Source organism: Octopus sinensis, linkage group LG6, assembly GCF_006345805.1.
Source record: "Octopus sinensis linkage group LG6, ASM634580v1, whole genome shotgun sequence".
NCBI classification, from domain to species: domain Eukaryota; kingdom Metazoa; phylum Mollusca; class Cephalopoda; order Octopoda; family Octopodidae; genus Octopus; species Octopus sinensis.
This window is the reverse complement of record NC_043002.1, coordinates 44,804,528-44,810,527: the sequence shown is the minus strand read 5'-3', so window position 1 is coordinate 44,810,527 and position 6,000 is coordinate 44,804,528.

The following is a 6,000-nucleotide window of genomic DNA, read 5'->3' as shown; positions in this document are numbered from 1 at the left end:
CTTTCTAAATTTTGGTTCATTCTTTTCATTACTTTAATTTCAGTTTCCTCCCCTCCTCTTTTATTTTGTTTTATTTTTATTCGGTTTAATTATTCCGTATGGTTGCTGTTTGACAACGGGGAAAAGGCACGCCAGTTTGCGAGTCACCCTTTAGAAGGCAAGGAAATTCTGTTTCTCCCGTAATATTGTGGAAGAAAATTAATATGAGCCTGGGTATGTGGGCTCACCCCGGGCACCGAAGCGGATTGGATTGAAGATACCATCCGACGGGGACTGGGGAATGGCGGGCCCAGTCTCTTAAATGTAAGAGTATTGCCGGCGGTCGATTGGGAAGGGTCAAAAGCAATTTTGACCCTGTGGACCCCATCGGCCGCAACAGAACTGGTTTTTCCAGACTTCTTGAAAATGGCTGGCTGCAGGTATCCGGTGATACTTGAGGGACGTCCCCCAAAGTGTCACTCGTGCCTGTAGCCAGGCCACATTAAAAGGAACTGCCCTCAGGACCATGGTAAGGTCCTGGAACAGTCACTAGATGCCACCTCCCCTACCCGGTCAAAGGGAGAGGTGGATGTGGTCTAGGAGGCTTCAGCCTCCTCAACTCAAAAAGGATTAAAAAGGAAGAAGGCAGGCAACAATAGTTGCCCGCCGAAGGAACCTAAGGCTTTGGAAGGCGGAGGAGAGTCTCCGGACAAAGCGGAAGAGCTCCACTCTCCCGAAGTCAGGAAGAAAAGAAAAACAGAAGGAAGAAGAACGGGTCATCTCAGCGGGGAGATGATGTGCCGACTGCATGTCCCGAAGTTGTGCCACCCCACCCTTAAAGATGATCAATTATCTTTTTCTACAAGGGCGGGGAGGTGGAAAAAATAGTAGAAGAACATAAAGAAACAGTAGATATGCCCTTCACACGGGATCCCGAATGGCCTCCGCAGATAGCTGTGGAGGTCATACGTTTTCCCTTGTGGGAAAGGCTTAAAGGATTTGGGGAGGAGTGTCGCATATGGCCGGGTGGCCCTTACACGACTTACATGTCCTACATAAGTGAGGCATGGGAAATGGCGCGATACAGGAACTCAAGCGGCATTGAAGATAATGATGAATATATCGATGGATATATCGAAGAGTAGGAGATATAAAGACCCTCGTTACCGGGTTTGAAACCTCATCTTATTGGATTATTTTGTAGTGGTTTATAACCTCAATTTTGTGCTTTAAGAAAGAAAAAAAAGAAAACATGTTAAGTAAGAGGTTTTAGTGCCTTCACCTTGTAAGAGGTTTGAAACCTCATATTGATTTAAAAAAAAAAAAGAAAATATATTTTCGAGAAAAATTCAATCGGCGGGTGTTGGGTTTCGTCTCTCATTTATTCATTATATTTCATTTTCATTCATTAATGTATTTGTCCAGCCCGCAAAGCTCTTTGTACTGTCTATATGACAAATTTATGAAATAAAGTAGCTTGCTTAAGAACCAGGTGGTTCCGGGTTCAGTCCCACTGCGTGGCACCTTGGGCAAGTGTCTTCTACTATAGCCTCGGGCCGACCAAAGCCTTGTGAGTGGATTTGGTAGACGGAAACTGAAAGAAGCCCGTCGTATATATGTATATATATATGTATATGTGTGTGTATATGTTTGTGTGTCTGTATTTATCTCCCCCAACATTGCTTGACAACCGATGCTGGTGTGATTACGTCCCCGTAACTTAGCGGTTCGGCAAAAGAGAGCGATAGAATAAGTACTAGGCTTACAAAGAATAAGTCCTGGGGTCGATTTGTTCGACTAAAGGCAATGCTCCAGCATGGCCACAGTCAAATGGCTGAAACAAGTAAAAGAGTAAGTAAAAACGTAAAAGAATATGTGTATGTGTGTATGTGTATGTGTGCATGTGTGTGTGTGTGTGTGTGTAAGGAAAAGAGAAAACAGAAACTGGCATATAAACATTAATTTAGTTGAACGTAATACAATACTGAACAATATCAAACTCAATTTCACCTACTGCAGTTTACACGACCAATTGAATTAATTTGAGAAATTGGATTAAATTAAATTAAATTAAACTGTCCATATGGAATATCGTTAATTGGATATTTCACCAGGAGAAGAATTTGATAGAGGGGAACTACCTTCCGTTGTGTTGTTTCCCCCCTTGATAGACTCATATATGAGCATTTCAACAACCAATCTATTTAAAAAAAACATTACTTGTGTATAGGTAAATGTAAACTTGTTTAATACATCGTGCGCGTGCGTGGGTAATGTGTTAAAAAACAAAAACAAACTATCTATTTGTTTAAACGCTATTTTGATAGGATTACTTGAAACTAAAATCTAAAAAGACATTATTCTTAAAGTACACTATTACTTATGGTAGGAGTCTTAAATATATTGTATGAAGAAGCTTAACTATATCGTATCGAAACTGAAAATTAAAAATGGGATAATCGTACATTCAGACAAGTCTGGCAACTTGTATAACCTGGAAATAAATTACTACCATGAAGTATTAAAAGAAGAAACTGCAAACAGTTACAAACTAACTAAAAAATATATCAAGAACTACTAATTCAATATTAAAACAGATAATGGAGAATTACAAACTGTATGATAGAACTGAACCTTTTCTTCCTAAAATACCTAGGCTTATTTAAAAGGACCATAAGGACAACTTCTATAGAAACCTTAAAGTAAGATTGTGTTGCCCAAGACAATCGGACTTAGGAAAAGTAATTATATTTTAGATAAGTGCATGCTGGTCCTTAAGGAAAAGATAAGGTTACAACTTTGATATAATACCCACAAAGAAGTTGATTTAACAGCATTAAATATAAAAGTAGAAACAGATTTATACAAATATATATTGATAGTTATTTCTCTTCGATAATCAGATAGTTTTAAAAAGGCCTTTCTGTTCACGAGAAACAACTCGAATCTAAACATGGAAGAAATTAACTTCATTTTAGCAGCTAGAAGAACAGTTATAGAGTTTGGAAACCAATATTGCATTAAGGAAGATAGTTGTGACGCCTTTGATATTGCTATGGGTTCCGCAGATTCTGCCCATGTTACTGATTTAGTAGGTATTTATATTTTATTTATCTTGGGGAGAGATTTTCCTGAACTTGCGGGAAGTTTATATAGGGATGATGTCTTTTTCATCATTAGAAATTTGTCTAGTAGAAAATTAGAACTGTACAAGAAGAGATTTTATAGGTTTTTAAAGACTTTTGGGCTCCCCATAACAATTGAAATTGAACATAAGTCTGTTAACTTCCTATATGTTAACCTAAACCTCATTACGGTCAACTATGAACCTTACTACAAGCCTAACTTTAATCTTAAATATATAAATATTGGAAATAATCATCCCAGTTCTGTAAAAATATTCTTAGTTTACCATCTAACAAAGATATTTGATAAAAAAAAAACGCTGACTGTTATAATATGGCACTCAACAAAGCTGGGTATAATCAACAGTTAAAGTATTATGTGCAAAATATCGATCACGGTAACTCTAATAACATAGAAGTTACTCATGACAGTTATGATTTTAAAGGACCTAATAGAAATAGAATTAAGGATAGTGAAAATAATAATAATAATAATAATAATAATAATTATAATAATAATAAGAAGAAGAAGAAGGAGAAGAAGAAGAACAACAACAACAACAACAATTGTTATTATTATTATTATTATTATTATTATTATAAACGTCCTATAGGTAGATAAAAATAATATGCAAAATATGAAAACCAATGTATTGTATCGTACATCAGATAATGCTCATAAAATTAATAATAGGAATCATGGAATTAAAAGACACATCCTGTATAAATATACTAAGACTTAAAAAAATTGAAAATTATTATGTACCTTCTGATAAGAATGATATTATTTGGCTCATCATTTCATTGACTAATTAAGAATAATTTAGTTGGATCTTTATACAAGCGAAGAAAATAGATATGGTGTAATTAACGTCAGTTTTCTCGATATGATTTTTCTGTTTCGATGAATATGCCACGGGTTATTTCTGGTCTTAACGACAAGAAATTATAAAACTTTTATAACAATAATTAACCGTTTAAATGCAACAATAATACTGTAGATAATAATGTTAGTGAAAAATGTAAAATAATTCTTCTAATGTACAAGGGGAAACAACCCACTTTAAATCCCATCTTAACATGAAGAATAGAAGTAACGCTGTAAATAATAATCAAACTGAATCTAATCATATAAACCTTAATAGTAATGTGAATAGAAATGAAAATATATATTGTGATTGCAAAGATAGACATAGCAGCTTGTTTAATAATTAATGTTAAAAAACAACGTAGCGTATAGATGTAAAGTGAATCCTGAATGTAAGAATCTCTTTTACATCGATGCTATGCAAAACTACATCAAAACTCGCATCACTAATTACAATTATAGATTTGATAATAAAAATAAGTCTTCTTATGCCAGTTTTAGTAAATTTATTTGGGACCTAAAAGACAAGAATAAAATGTTTACTGTGGAGTGGGAGTAAGTAAGCTGGGCTAACGCCTATAAAATTGGCAATACCTTTTGCTTCTTTGCATAGAAGAATTATACCAAAACTTAAAAATCCTAAACGTAAATGTTTTAACACAGGGAGGGAGGGTGGGGTATCCTGTGTTCACGTCCATGAACATGTTTTCAAAAACTAGCATTAAATACAATGTAAAAGTTACGAGGACTATAAATTTAGGCAGTATCTCAGGATTAATATACTAACAATTATAACTATGAAAATTAAGTAACCCTTAGAAGATATATTAATCTTAAAATGTAAAATAAATGGTAAATATGAAAATACAGTTTTATTCACAGGTAACTTTATTATATAAAGGTTAAATGTATCTTAATTGAAGTACATATCTTAAAAATATTTGATTAATATCTTTTCAAAAAATTAATTGATAACCTTAAGTTAAAGATTCTACGTATTGATTCAATAAAGTTTTTAAATTTTATTAATTTAACTAAATTGGTTTGTTGACATTAATGCTTTCTTCAATTTAGCTCGTGTATATCTATTCACACTATTATGAAAACAAATATACTGTGCACAATTATTGATGACGTAATGTTCACCTATGGTAATTAGTAATCAGTTTTAATTGGTCATCAACTAGCAGCTTTCAACACTTTAACTTACAGATGTAATGTAAATATTGCATATACGTAATTAGAGCTTTAAAATAAATAATGATATCAACAACAACAGCAACAAATAATAATAATAATAATAATAATAATAATTTGTTTAACTGTAAGTTCTAGATTGCAACTAGGTGACATAGTTAAATTTCTTGAGTGATTAATTACTATAATGACATTTCGACCTACCATAATTAATAGTGTAATTTAGGAAAAATGTTTTTTAGATTCTATTTTAAAGTAATCGATCAAAATATCGTTTAAGCTAACGGATATATTTTAACACATTACACACACACGCATACAAATGCATTAAACAAGTTTGTATTTACATATATATAAATAACAGTTTTTTTAAAATACGGTGCTTGTTGAAACTCACATATATGAGTCTGTCAAGGGGGCAAACAACACATTGGAATGTAGCTCGTCTCTATTAAATTCCTCCCTTGATTAAATACCCAATTAGCGAAATTCAATATGGAAATTTTAATTTATTTTAATTCAATCCAATTTCTCAAATTAATTAAATTGAGCATGGAAATAGCTGTAAGTGAAATTGAGTTTGATTTTTCTCAGAACTGTATTATGTTCTAATAAATTGATGTCTATATATCTGCTTCTCCGTTTTCTTTTTTTCTATACACAAAAAATAATAAATAATAAAATAACATCTTTGATGTTTTACTAGTACACTGGATATAACCGGGGAACTTGGATGATGACAACCCTTTAAGTGGATTTATATCCTTTATTTAGTATATATATAATATATATATATATATATATTTCTCCTTTCCAACCAACATATACACC